This window comes from Nothoprocta perdicaria, unplaced genomic scaffold (genome assembly GCF_003342845.1).
Source record: "Nothoprocta perdicaria isolate Ctin4 unplaced genomic scaffold, notPer1 scaffold_350, whole genome shotgun sequence".
In the NCBI taxonomy this organism is placed as follows: Eukaryota; Metazoa; Chordata; class Aves; order Tinamiformes; family Tinamidae; genus Nothoprocta; species Nothoprocta perdicaria.
The window spans coordinates 85,614-98,802 of record NW_020455589.1 but is presented as its reverse complement, the minus strand read 5'-3'; the positions used below and the strand labels follow the sequence as shown (position 1 = coordinate 98,802).

The window sequence follows — 13,189 nt, the reverse complement described above, 5'->3', positions numbered from 1 at the left end:
AAGCCCGGGTCTGCTCTTGGCACCAGGGCTAAGAACTCAAACACTCCTTCTAACAAAAGGGGAGCTGTGGCCAAGGGCTGCGAAACTGCTGTCATCAGCTTTTGTATCCAGTCTCTACGATACTCGCTGGAGTGTGGCTTCCTTCCCATTCACCATAGGGGAGAATCAATAATGATCAATACGTGTTAGTGTTTGCAAGCATCTGAGGGGTTTTTGCCTGTGGAAAGACCAGAAAATCAGGCTCTTACAATAATGAATAACAGGCATCACCGTGAAACTGCCCACGCTGCCGCTCCTAGGAGTTCAGCGGAGAGAGCTACCAGCTCCCTAGGGTTCTCTGCCAGGGTAGCACTTGTTTCTGTGAAATAAGTCATGCCAGTGAGGAGCAGAGCCAGCAGGTACTGCCCCAATGGGGCAACTGGTCCCTTGAGACCAGCGACCCTGTTCTTACAGGACGGGTTTGTGGCCTCTTGCCTTCTTCCTGTCCTTTCTGTTGTGCCCATGGCTYGGAGTGAAGCTCTGCCCTGCCATGCGTCTCTGTCAAACAGTGTGGAACAGAAGTTGTGATTTCTTCAGACAATGAGTGGAATTTGTGTTGATTATGTGTAGACTGCAGTAARGACAAGAGAAGAATAGTTGCTTTCCATATGTTACTAATCAACTTGGCTCCTTCTCCAGTACAGTCATAATAATTTAAACCAGCACAAGTGCCTTTTTATCTTTAAAGACCACTGTTGAGGACCAAGAAATGCTCATGAATTCTGAGCTATTTACTTGTTTCTTGAAGGCCAGCTAATGCTTTCAAGAAGGGGGAAACCTATCCTCCATATTGCACTTTCTCCCCCCATTATTGCCTGCAGATAATCCTTAGCTCCTAGTTAAATCACGATTTTACAAGCTATGTCAGGAAGCTGTTGAAAAGATAATCGCAAACTGTCAATATAGTTTATGAAAGACACATGAATGTAGATTTTGTGAACAGTAACCACCTCGAGACTGTCCTGATGTCAGTGAGTTCTTGCAAGCTGCTGACTTAAGCTAAGAATTCTGCCCTTCTGCTTAGAAAAAGCTTCTGTCCATGGAAACTTTGGGAGTCTGGGAAGTGCCAGACTCCCAGTGCCCTTCCAATAGGAGGCAATAAGAAATTGCACCTTTTGGGAATACTTTGCCCCTAAGAAGCATTCCCAACACAGGAGGTCAAAGCTGCAATTGTAGTACTATTATTCACATGTATAGCTCAAAGGAGTCTATTTGCCGAAATGTAATGAGTCTTTTGGAAAAAATCTGTGCTTGGATTTCATGGGAACTTGGCTCCTTCCAAAGAGATGGCAGCATTATTAAATGCAAAACAGGTGGGATTTGTGGAGATAAGCTCAGGAGGGGCTCCTGGGAGGGTTTGAGGAGCAGAGGGAAGGTTTGGGGCTCTGGATGTAAAGGTGACACAGTGCTGAGAGCTGCCAGCGTGAACCAAGAGCAGGGGCAGGGCAGAAATGGAAGGACTGCAGCAGCAGGCGAGGGCTCCTGATGATTTTTTTGTGTGTGTGTTGGAGGAGGAGAAAGGGATAAGAATAAAGAAGAGAAGGGTACAGTGGAAGTGACAACAGAGAAGAGACTTTAGTGGGAGACTGAGGAGGTGGAGGGTAGGAGAGATGAGCTGGTCTCCATCGTGGGGCACGTTCAGAGCGGGAGCAGGCAGGGAAAATCAGGTATTTGGAATAAAATGGGGGTGGAAAAGTCAGCAAATGCAGGGAAAGGTTACCGGAGAGGTAATACTGGGTAGGTGGGGAGTGCTGGCACACAGGTGTGGGGAGTATTTTCCAAAATGCCTGGTGGGTTTGCTGGGCTGATTTATGCTGAGGTTTGTGCTGCTTAAGATTCTTGGAAAATCTGTGCTGATTATCATAATCATCTGCCTAAAGGAATAGATATGCACAGAGCACAGGAGACTGCAGAGAGAGCAGAAAAAGGCCAGGAATAAAACTCTGCAAGTTTAAACAGTGGGAGAAGGCAAAATGAGGATACAGAAGGAGCAAAAATCAAAATACATAACACGGCAGTGACTGAAATCGAGGTAGAAGCCTTTGCAGTTGCATATTTTTTTCCATATAGATGGGAACTTGCAAGGTACAAAATTATTGTAAGTGATTCTAAATTATGATTAACTTGACAGATTGATTATATTTGATTGTGTTGATTATGGCTATTAAGATAATTTTTCTCTGATGAAAAAAGTATATCCTCAGACTTTAATTGCAAGTATCCAAACCACAGATTTAACAAAATTGCACACGCCTTTAACTGGAGAGTTCACATCTAAGTGTGTCGGTGGGGGGAAACAAACAGATCTCAGACATAGCTGTTTGTTATGGGGTGCTTTGGATGAACCTTTTTTCTCTCTCTTTTTTTTTTTTCAGGAGAACTGTGAAGATCCATGTGCATTCAGAGGGTGGCAGGAGCCCTTGGTCTGACAAYGTCTTACTTGTTTGCTGCTCCTTGGGGCAGTAGGGGCTAATCAAGATCCTTCAGAGGAAACAGCTTGCTGTCATTTAGAATGAAATGCCCTGCTGGTTCAGGTGGGTCTTCAAACCAGTTTTGCTGCAGAAACCGAGAAATGCCTCTGTTCTGTTGGGAAATGTCTCACTGGAGAAGTGGAAGGCCCCAGTCTGTCCCTGGGGTGCCCAAAGACACTGACAAGTTTGGTTGGTCCTCACCAAAGAAGCTTTGAATTTCTTCTTTGCCTGGCTCATTCTGTGCCAAGGGAAAATCTCCCTGTATCTTCTAGTTTGGAGCCTTGTTTTGCTAGGAACCATCCAAGTGCTGCATGTGGATCTACTCCCCACCCTCAAAAATTTCCGTCAAAATAAAGAATTGAGAGAATGAGTGGGAGAGGATGACCTGGAGATGGTCAAAACATAAGACAACTGCTAAGATTAGAACTGAGATTTGCTTCAAAAAGACAAAAAATGAAAGGACAAATTTGTTTCCCTTTGCGCTCCACTCTCTTCCCCTGCAGCCTTTTTCCACACCTTGCTACACGTTCTGTGCCACGTTTGGACTCCCAAAGTGCAGGTTTGGTCAGAGAGCCCAAAGGAGATCCGTACTCATTAAGCATTTAGCATAATTAAGTGTGAATTATTTTTTCACTGAAATAAAATATTTATTGGGAAACTTAATGCAAGTGGGTAATTATCAACCAAGTAGCCATTAATTGCCATCTTGTACCAGGTCTGGAGCTTTGCCATGCTTGGGACTGTTCATGAGAGCACTGCACTTACTTATTTTTTAATTTAAAACACGCGGGCCTCCCTTCAGAGGTTGGCAGAGTCAGAAGCTAAACCCTTCTCAGCTGCACACCTAATATCCAGAACCAAGCCTCAAGAAGAGAGGAGCATTTCCAGGTGTGGTGATTTAGACCACCTGCTAAATTTGCCCCTAGAACCAATCCAAATCACCTGTGCTAGATATGGTCTGACTTGGTCCTCAGCTTTAAAAGTCTTTTCCTTCTGGTAGTAGCTGGAAKGATAGGAAGGAGGGAGAAACAGTAGAAAAGAAGAAAAGGTAGGAAAAAAAAAAATAGTGGAACAGGTATTTCTTTGTGGAGAAAATAAATTGCTTGTGGACTAAATGCAGAATATCTTTATAGATGAACAGCAAATATGCTACATGGCTGATGGGAGGTGGTGGGATGGAGCAGATGAGATGCAGGTGTGTTCCTAGTGTGTGTATGTATAAAATGTAGAAATAACATATGTGCCCAAGTGACTTGGGGACTGAGAGCCATTTCAGCAAGACCTGATCTCTGTTTCTCTGGAAGTCTGAAGGACTGCAGGTTTGTTGCTTTTTGATATTTACACTTTGATTCTTCTGTTATTGAATCTGTGCCTGGAAAACAGGTTCCAGGTCATTGCAGAACTATCTCCCCTCCTATTTGTTTACCACRTTGCCGTAATTTCCCACCAGCTTCTTTAAGGAAATGAGATAAAGGATTTCTCCAGCTATGACTTGAGTTTTCTAGGATCTGGAAGTGACTTGATGTGGAAAGTACATTTTTTTGAAAGTATGTTTTTGTTTTCAGTAAGAAATGATCCTGGGCAGCAGGTACTGAGTGGTTTTCTCTCCACTCAATTACTGCTTTGGCAATTAGCTCCAGGGAGACTTCTGCAGTRCGAGGGCTTAATTAACAAGTATCTCAGTTATTTCCTTCCTTGTCTTGTATTTATGATATTTGATTTTAAATTTTTGTTTTCAAGTGATACATGGAGCTTGAAGAGTTCTTTGGGCAGTAGGCCAGACCTTGGTGTCTATATTTGGAGGGTTATCTAAAGACATCAGCTGTCAGAACCGATATTTTTCTGGAGGTTTGTGTTCCACCCTTTCCTTTCATGTGTGTTTTGACCCCCTGTATTTGGTTCATGTAATGGCACATGCGGGTCCTCTGTTCTTCAAACCACTTTGGTTCAGGTGCCTTAAATATACCTCCCTTGGAAGATGTTTGGAAGCTCCCTTGGAAGCTCTTTCCTTTGCAGCCTACAGTTGTTTTTGCTCAGCTGTTAAACTGTGAGGGGTGAAGGGCAGCACAGGCACGTTTAGGTCTCTGTCAGTTTGCAGGGTGCCCATTTCCTAGGCATGACTGATAGAATAGGGATGGAAATGGCCCGCTTCCCTGCAGCGCTGCCGGCTGCGTTTGCATCCCGTGAGGGCCGAGAGTGTCCCAGAGGAGGCTGGGCCTCTTCTATAGGGGGCCCTGGGACTGTACAGGGTGCTGACCGTGGCGGGAGAGCTGCCTTCACAGCTCCATCAGGAACCACTCTCTCACCACCAATGTGCCCTTGGACTGTCCGGGATACATCACAGCCTGTAATAAATGGTTRTAGTCAGGGAGAAAGTCAATAGCAGTACTGGGTGTACAGCTAAGTAGCACCTCCTTTTCTCCCCTACCTCTTGGCTCAGCTTAATACACTATACATGTAGCTTTTAAGATGAAATTACCCAAACTAATAGGTAACGTTTTCCCGATAAGCRTTCACAAGCAGACTGTTGCTCGTGTTTTCCAAGCCAGAGCTGAGACTGTCAAATGTTTGCTAATAGAGGAGTTAATTTTGGAAGGAGGCGTAGGTGGCTGTAACATCTGTGCCGTCCCCTGACTAATGTCTTGTTGTCAGCTGATTCTCCGCCGGCTTTGCCAGTCGCTCCTGCACCCTGAAGGGCTGGCTGAGCACGCGTGCCCTGCCAGAAAACCCGACTCGCCTGCGGATTCCTCAGTTCCTCTCTCCTGGCTTTGAAGCACGTCTAGGAGGAAATCTCCGATCCTGATTCCGCAAGTTCTGCAGYGCCAGTGTGAGGAAGGAGGACTGTCACTTCAGTCATGTAGGCCTTAGTGCTCTGGCAGTTTTGCCTGCGAGAGGAACTGTCCTTTAATTTGTAGATTTTTGCAGTCGAAAACCCTGTGCCTTAGTGAGTCACTTTGAACACCATAAATTGCCCTTTCCCAGGGCTAGACTAGAGAACGTTAAGCTCTGCAGCCTGTTCTAGCTGTGGTTGGGGGGCAGCTTTGCTTTCGCAGGCAGGTAGTGATGGGGTCACTGCTGATCTTGAAGGTCCTTTCCAACCATAATGATTCTGTGATTATAAATCACATCAACCCTATTTCTGTGCCGAGGTCAAGCTCGGCCTAGGAAGCAGCCAGGCTGTACATTGAAGGCCCAGGAGCCGTGGGCCTGAAAGACCTGGACTGCTCTTGTCTTGCTGGGTTCATCAGCCTCTCGGTTTTGTTCTAGCTCTCCCTGCTCGCTGCAAAGCTGATCTTAGAGACTAACTGTTCCTTAAATATCCGGGCTGTACTACTGCACTATTTTCTGTATTCCATAGGACTGTGTTTCGACTTGTGCTATTTTAAGGAGAAAATGTTGGCCAAAGCGAAAGATTTCTAATTAAAAAATTATTTTTGAAAGGCATCTATTTTGTGCATGTTTTATGGGCAGTAAATCTAATATAGGCTCAGGTTTGGCAATTTTGTTATTACTCTAAATGCTCATTGTACAATGGGGACTTGGCTGGTGATGAGAAAGCTTTGGCCTAAGCTCCTGGAGGGGCCGAGAGCCTGAATTGACACCAAAACATCCCAAATAATCCCAGAATGTGGAAAACTGGCTACTTGGGTGTAGTGGCCGGCCTCTGTCAATAAGTCATTCGGGAGCAGGTGGTAAGACTTCAAAAGCAGCCTTTGCTGTGGGAAAAATGTGGTTGATTTCTTTGTTTCTGTTAGTTGGTGTTGAAATGAAGGGCCATTTAGTTGGCTTTTTCTTTTCAGCTCCAGAGAGGACAGAGTGGCTAAACCGGGGCCAGTGAGAGCTGCTGGTCATTGCCTGACAGCTCCTTTGCTCCTGGTGCTTGCACTGCTGCATGGAGAGCAGCAAAACTCATATTGTCTTTGTTAATGACCTTTGTTTCATAACTATTCATGGTGGTGCCTTGTTAATACGTGTATTTCGTATTATGAAGAGCACGCTGCAAAAATTACCTTTGCAGAAAGGTGCCTGATTTGGAGTGTTTGCTTTCTAAAATGTGGTTTCAGTGTATAGACCGTTTATGAGGAGGTCTGAGATGTGCAGCCCCCAATGCTTCCCTGAAAGGCTTGTGGAGAGGACTAGATTTAGATTTTCCTGGTAGGATGCACCTGACTCTTACCTGCATTGTAATTAATGCCAGAACTTTGTAAAATAATGCAATTGAAATATCTCTTTTCTGAGCTTCAGAACTCTTGAAGAAAGACTGTAAAAAACGTTCCCCTTTGCAAATATTATGTAGCAAGAGCTATGGGGTTCTCATGTGGAAATAGTAAAGCCATAGGTTTATACAGTCTTTTTTTCCAAACAGAGCCTTGTGGGCCTGTGGAAATAACAGGAAGACTGAAAAAGGGAGAGAGACTCCCTTTCTACCAGTGCCCCTCCTGAGAGTGGAAGCAGAGTGACAGAGCTGGCCTGGAAAAAGAAAGGCAGGAAGAAGAGGATCTGCTGAGGTAAGGCCACGGGGGAAAGAGAACCCTCCAGAATTCACCTAATCACTAGGATTGTTCTTTTCCCGCGGCCTGAAATGTTGGAGCGTTGCTTTTTATGAAACATCCGTGTCCCCAAGGGTGGTTTCTTGCTGGCTATATGTTGTGGCTGTGCAGAGAGTCATTTATTTTATCCAGGTTTCTAACTAGCATGGCAATGAAGTGGGTCTGTTTACACTGTTTAAAATACCCTTATTTAATGATACCAATGGAGCCTTAAAGCTTTATAAAAATTCACATGCTCTTTAACTTTGACAGAATAATATTTAAAGGGAGAACTGAGATGTTAGTCCTGGCTGATGGATTCCAAAAGCGTGAGCCTTGACTTTAGTTTTGCAAGCCTGCAGTTAGGAAGAGCTCTTCARCTTTGCTTTCCCTCTCCTCCTCCAAAGCTCCCCAATCTAGCAGTTCCCACAGAAGTCTCTTAAAATGGTTCCACTCATTCACTGGGTGCTCAACACTTTGGAAAATCAGGTCAGTTCCTTAGCTTTCCAAATACAGTTTTAGGATCCTAAATATAAGCGTGTTATTCAGGAAAAAAAAATGCCTTCTCTTTATATAGATTGGGAAGCTATAATCAGATCCACTTGACTTATTCTATTTGCAGCTCCTGTGGAGGTCAGAACAACAATTGTATCTGGTGCCTGTTTTATATGTGAAATGTCCCTCTGTGGAGGCGAGGGGGGTGGTTCTGCCAGCGGGCCCCCCTGTGACTTACCCTTCCTCATTAACACACTGGGCTCTCTTCCTTGGCTTGCAGCAGTCCGGGATGGACTTGCTCAGCCCTGCCCCAGTGTGGAAAGCTGCCCCTYTCCTGCCAAACGAAACCTTCTCCAGGGCCCTCCTCCAGGTTTGTTCTCCCTGAGCTGTCCCATGAGGGAGTGTGTAGCTCTTACCCTCCCACTCYGGTTATCTTAACCCCAATGGAAGCTGAATGGCCCAGCTGCACAAACCTGGATGGCTGTTGGGGCTGKCAAAGGCCTGTCCAGCCGCTCCCTGCGGGAGCCCTGTGTGGGGAGGCAGGCGCCAGCCTCGGGAGCTGCAGCTCCGGCCTGGGAAGTGAAGGCTTGGGAAGAGAGCGCCTGGCAGAGCAACACGGGGAGACCTGCCCAGTGCCAGATAATGAGCCTTTCCTTGCGATGGGCAGTGAGATCTGCCTCGTAATCGTCCAAATAGGAAGTTTCTCCCAAAGAACAGAGCTTCTTTGCGCGCTCTGTTGCGTGAATGGATCCAGATGACTTAAAGCAAAAATTAATCACTTTCAGACTGTTGAACCCACTGAGTGCAAGTCAGCAGCTTCCTTGTAACTGTTTTATAGAGACACATGTCTCTTGGGATCACTTAGCAAGACTTTTTTTATTTTGTTTAAGTTTGCTCAAGGCCAATTTATCCCTAGCACCGAACCTATTTAATCTGTAGCTGCAAAAGCAGCTATTTCCTGGCTGCCAGCRTAGAGCACTTGAACCAGTGCTCGTGAAGAAAAGGAAACGTCCAGGAAGAGCCCGGCATGAGGGATGAGGCTGCAGGTTGGCTGGCGGGACGTGGAGGGGGGGGTTGGATTAGATGGTCTCAGGAGGTCCCTTTGACCCCAGCCACCCTGTGGGGCTGCGAGGGGGACAGGCGCCCTAGCCCGGGCTTGCGGCTCCTCGCGGACGGGGGGCTCGTGCAGGGATTTTCTGCCAAAATAGGTTCTAGTGAAATAAATTTGCACGTTCAGGGAATTCAGTGAAGCCGGCAGCCGGGCTGGTTTTACGTGGCAGAAAGTGGGTGCTGAGGGGGGCTCGAGCYGCTTCATTGCAGCAAGCAGCTAAGCTGCAAGTGTCCCTGCAAGCCGAGGAGTTAAACCACTTTGCAGCAATAGGGCGCACGTGTCCTTTCCCTAGACATGTGCACCTCTTCCTCCTTTGATACACCCTCCTTTGAGGGTGTACAGGGCAGTCTCGCCTCTCCAGCATCACCTTCCCTCGATGCCTTTGCCCACTCTGTGTTTTGCATGTGGTTCCCACAGGGGCCCCTACCCTGTGCTCAATAAAATGCTTCATCCTGCTTGCACTGTTGGGCAGGGGGTCAGAGCAAATCCTGAGGCACCCGGGCTGCGGGGTTTGGAGGGGAGGAAGGGAAAAGGCTCTGTGCGTGTGGCTGGAGTTCCACACCAAGCAAAAATAACKTTTGGGGGGGACTCTTAGGCCAAAGGCTGGTGATTTGTACAAAGGATATCCCATTACTGGAGAAAATGAGAAGCAGGGCTGCTCTTCCCCAGGCTGGAAAGCTGCAACTGGCAGYGTGACTTAGAACATGTCCTGATCTCAGCTGGTTTTGAGGAGCTCCCCCAAAAGGAGCTTAAAGCCCCGTGTCACTGAGAAAGCGGGCGCGTTCGCCAGCTCCCCTGCTCCACAGAGAGAGGCTCTTCCTCTAGTGTCACCCCTAGCATTACTTGGCCATGGCTTTCAACCAAGCAGCACTTCCTTTAGGAAAATCGGTCCCATATCTCTTAGTAGCCTCATAGGCTCTCATCACTACTTCAAAAGTTTGAAAACAACTTAAGGCTTTCAGCTGAATAATTTTACATAAATTGAGTGTCCTCCCGGCTTGCGCTYGCCCAGTCAGTCCTGCCACCCCAGCTCTTTCTCTCCCTTCTCCCAGGGCAGCGGTGGCATCCGCAAGGGGCGGCRAAGTTGCAACGAAAGCACCACGATGAGAGCATCTCTGAGCCGTGTYGCAGTCAAGTTGCTAACAAGAAGTGCCCTGCTCTTTGCCAGCCCCATTGCCCCTCGCTGTTGGTTCCCTCTGCAGCCCTTTGAAGCCCCCAGCCTGGTCTCGCCCGCTGGGGCTTTGTTGGCTCTGGCCTCTTCCCTGCACGCTAAAACTGCTCCTAATTCCGGCTCGAGCTTTATGATGTTGCTAATGACAAGTGCTCTATGCAGAGTACACCTGTAATGATGGTCGCTCAAAGGATCTTGTCTCTTGTATGTGAAACCCAAAGGGTGACACTTTAATGCCTTTTTTTTTCAATAAGAACTGTCCCCAGCTGCAGTATCGCTCCGAATGTTAGATGAAAGGAGGAGCTGCCTGAAGGACAAATCCTTCCCTTCCTTCCCGGTGGTTAGGGATCAGTCCTCAAAAGCTCTTCTCCATTGGAAATCTGCGTCACAAGGCAGTGGATGCGGATGGTGGCAGTGACTGCGCGAGGCTCCTTGAGGCCTCCACGTGCACCAGAGCATCAGCCCACCCGAAACAACCCGGGCCCCTCTGATTCAGTGGGGATCCTCCCTGGGAGGGCAGCAGCGAGGCCAGGAACCTCCTTTGGCACAGGAAACTCCTTGTTTTCTTCAACATCAATGGCATTAGCAGAGTCATTGACCGGGGGATTTGTAGAGGGCAAGCAGCTATCCATGTTTTCATCACGTTACTTTTCACTCATTTGCTCTCCTGCATGCCTGGGGGGCAGTGCCCTCTGCGTCGCTGTGCCGGGGTTAGTGCTCCTGCCTGCGGGCTGCAGTGGGCACCGCCGGGCAGCGGGATCGCGCGGAGCAGAGCCAGGGATGAAACTGCACCCTGGAAACTCACGGTATCCCCCAGGCCGGACTCGTGCTGTGCTCCTGCGCTGCCTTCAGGTGGTCTAAACTGGGAAAGTTTAGGTTCCTGAAGGGCCAAATTTGGTGCAGAAACCTCAGCTGCAGCCCCCTGTGCTGGCTCATTTCTGCTGCCCCTCTCACTGTGTTTTCACATGGGGAGGTACCTGGCACCCATCCRTGTCCTCTGGGAATGCCACGATGAGGAAAGCAGGTCTGAGGGGGAACGTGGCTGTTGTTCATGTGGCTGTGCCTGCATATTGGACTGGTCTCTGATTTTCTGATTTTAATGAGCCTGGAGCTCAGCCCGGGCCCCAGCAGTCACTGCTGTGAATTGGGGTGATTTTCCTTTCCTGCACATACTTTATTTTCTRTAACCCAGGCAAGCAGGCTAAATCCCATCCAACCACACAGCAGAACAATCTTATGGATGTGGAAGCTTTCTGAAAGCAGCGAGACAGGGGTGTGAAGATGTCTGGTCTGACTTGCTCTTTCTGTTCTGTGAGATCTTTGAGAAAGGGCATTTGGATGCCGTGCTGCTTTTTGCAAGGGTCTTGGGCTAAAACTTCAGCTTTGAACATGAACCAAGTTCAGAAAGTCAGAACTGGAGCTGAGCTTCCTCCCAGGAACTCACCTCTGACAACTCCTGAGGAAATGCAACAGATCCTTGGCTAAGTGCAGTGGACAATGTGCTATTTTAGCCCCAAACCAACTGGTTCTTAACATTTTATGTTTCTCAAAGGGCTCGTGGATAGTGGCAGTGCAGAGCGCTTGTGCCTTTGCCTGCCTGCGTGAACTTTATCCTGTGTGTGCAGCTCGCGCTGTTTCCCATTGAGGCTGCATCCTGTGAGCACAGCGGGACCCAGGAATGATCTGACGCCAGCAGCTTCCTACCGAATAGCAACAGCAGGGAGTAAAGGAAGAGGCTCATGTAAATCCATGTGCTGCTGAACTCCAGGGAGGTTGTACAACGTGTGTGTGTTTGTGGCAGGGGGGAAAGCATTTGTATTTCTTCCTAACTAAAAGGAAATGCTTTGCAAACACTGAAAGTGTGAGGCTGAAGCAAGAATCTACAAAATATTTATTCAATRATAGTTTCATTTGATTGCATTGAATGCAAGGGTTTGGAAATAAGGTTTTGTGATGCTTTGTTGTCGCTGCTTTGATCAGGGCACTCCTAGCTGCACTGGAGCTTGCAGCGAGCAGGTATGAGAAATCCCTGCGCTCCTCCTGAGGCTTAAAAATAAAATAAATAGTAATAAAAATTAAAAAAAAAAAAATAATAAAAGCCCATGGAGCCCTTGCGTAAATTCATGGAAAACCTCTCGTCTTTAACGTGCTCACAACCTCGGCAGTGACCGCCCGGGCGCCCCGCAGGCTGCCATGAAGGGCAAGGGAAGATTTGTGTTGGTCGAGCTCAGCTGCCCTTTAGTCATTGGAGGCTTCAACTATTTTAATCTAGTCTAAGCTTTTGGCAAAGCTTAGAGAGGAACACATTGAACCTGAGTTTCTAGTTCCTTTGTAGAATCCCTTTGGCAGTAAATGGGAATTTCATGAGGAGGCTGTTGCTAGGATTTGGCTTTGGGGTAACTTGGTTGCAGGACTAGAGAAAAGCTAGACTTTGAAAATAGTTATTTCTGGTTCTAGAGACAGGATAATGTGTCTCCATTTTTTACATAGGGTATTTGTTCCTATGAAATTCTCAGTAGTGCCGGGGTTGATTTTTCTTGTGAAAGGCCGTGAGATGAGATCCCCAGTAGCTAGATTTCTCATTGTGGAAAAACTGTGATTTTTCTTCTCAGAGACTTCAGAAGAAACAAATCTGGAATTTTTACTCCAGATTTTTTTCAATATTGGGGAGCATAATTAGATCTGAGGATGCAAGTATTACAATAATTCATTATAATGCATTTATCCATGAGGACAAGGAGCTATTGTCTGTTTTATTAAGTTTTCCCAACTAAGTCATTCTCTGTGTATTTAAGTTCCTCTCAACTTGCAGGTTCTGCCCCTGCCACCTGCCCACTTTTGATGCCGGTCAGGGAACCATTTTCCCTAAAAGGACTATCTAGGCAATCAAGTTAAGCATGTGGTTGGTTAAAGGTCTTGTTGGTTTGAAATGAGAATGGTCAGCAGCTGTTAAAGCCAAGGCCTTAAGCCGTTACTGGAATGAGTAATTAATCTTCAGACTTGACAAGAAGGGAAGTATTAATTGGGTTCTTTTCTGCCAGGTCTTTAGCGGATTTATTTTGTCTAAATCAAAGTAATTAAAAAGGGGGAAAAAAAAAACTAAAATTGTAAAGTTTATTCAGCAGAGAATTTCGTGTGGGCACATCTGCTCTGCCAGGTGAAAGGATTTCCAGTAGGAACAGCCTTCTCTCTGAAAGTCAAGGAAATGTTATTGGYAGGTATTTTCTTTTAATCTTTGGGGGATTAAGAGTGGCTTTCTCTTCCTCCTTAACTTTTGAGTGGCAGGTGTTGGAGTTTCCTTCCAGATGCTGTTAAGATCATCAGAGTCCTGGCTGGATTCAGAGCGTCCCTCGGTACAGATGCTAGGTGAGGC

The 13,189-nt window shown here is 46.9% G+C and overlaps 1 protein-coding gene and 1 long non-coding RNA gene across 5 annotated transcripts in view; one reads left to right on the top strand and one right to left on the bottom strand.

Annotated features, from left to right (window-relative positions):
- KCNC1 (potassium voltage-gated channel subfamily C member 1) overlaps nt 1-13,189 on the bottom strand; it is a 78,729-nt gene that overhangs the window by 40,195 nt on the left and 25,345 nt on the right. The window lies entirely within an intron of this gene.
- LOC112951456 lies at nt 1,927-3,009 on the top strand. Its single transcript, XR_003250220.1, has 2 exons — nt 1,927-2,137; nt 2,415-3,009. It is a non-coding gene; the product is annotated as an uncharacterized LOC112951456 (long non-coding RNA).